We start from the raw sequence: 1,284 nt of genomic DNA on the forward strand, positions 1-1,284 counted from the left end.
TACCCTTCTCCTACAGTCCTACCTCTCTTGAGCTCCTTCTTTCCCTTTATCCCCTAGGTTCCTTGTATACCCTTCCCTCCCCACTCCCTTACAGTAACCCAATTTTTGTCTATATCTCCCTTACTTGCCTGTTTCCTACTCTTCTTCTCTTTCAGGTTCTTTCTTTTCCTTTACCTCCTGGTTCCTCATATACCCTTCCCTCCCCACTCCCTTACACTAACCCAATTTTTGTCTATATCTCCCTTACTTGCCTGTTTCCTACTCTTCTCTTTCAGATTCTTTCTTTTCCTTTACTTCCTGGTTCCTTTCCATTATCCTGGTTCCTGTAGTTATATCTGGATACATAATTGTGTATCAGGATTTGGTTCTAGGATCCACATATGAGGGAGAAAATACATCGATTTTTTTTTCTGAGTCTGTGTTACTTCACTTAGTATAACAGTTTCTAGTTCCATCCATTTACCTGTAAACTTCATGATTTCATCTTTCTTTACTGCGGAGTAAAACGCCATCCTATAAATGAACCACATTTTCATTATCCACTTGTCAACTGAGGGAAACTTAGGTTGCTTCTGTCTCTTAGCTATTGTGAAAAGAGCAGCAACAAACATGGATGTACAAGTGTCTCTGCAATAGAATGAGTTCTTTGGGTATATGCCAAGGAGTGGTATAACTGGGTCAATTGGTAGGTTCATTTGTAGTTTTTTAAGAGTTCTCCACACTGCTTTCCATAGGGGTTGAACCAGTTTGCAGCCCCACCAGCAGTGGATGAGTGTTCCCCTTTCCCCACATCCTCTCCAACATTTGGTGTCATTTGTTCTCTTGATCTTAGCCAGTCTGACTGGGGTAAGATGAAATCTTAAAGTGGTTTTAATTTGCATTTCCCTAATTATTAGTGATGTTGAACATCTTTAAGATGTTTATAGCCATCTTTACTTCTTCTCTTGAGAACTCTCTGTTCAATTCCTTAGCCCATCTTTTAATTGGGTTACTTCTTGTCTTGATTCTCTGTTTTTTGAGTTCATTATATATTCTGGTTATTAAACCTCTGTCAGATGTGTCGCTGGTGAAGATTTTCTCCCATTCTGTGGCTTTTCTGTTCAGTTCCCTGGTTGCTTCCTTTGATGTACAGAAGCTTTTTAGTTTAATGAGATTCCACTTGTTGATTCTTGACCTTGTTTCGTGAGCAGTTGATGTGCGGTTTAGAAAATCCTTTCCTACACCTATATCCTATAGGTTTTTGCCAATGTTTTCTAACAGTTTCAGAGTTTCAGGCTTTACATT

Source organism: Nannospalax galili, unplaced genomic scaffold, assembly GCF_000622305.1.
Source record: "Nannospalax galili isolate Female #2095 unplaced genomic scaffold, S.galili_v1.0 scaffold632, whole genome shotgun sequence".
NCBI lineage: Eukaryota > Metazoa > Chordata > Mammalia > Rodentia > Spalacidae > Nannospalax > Nannospalax galili.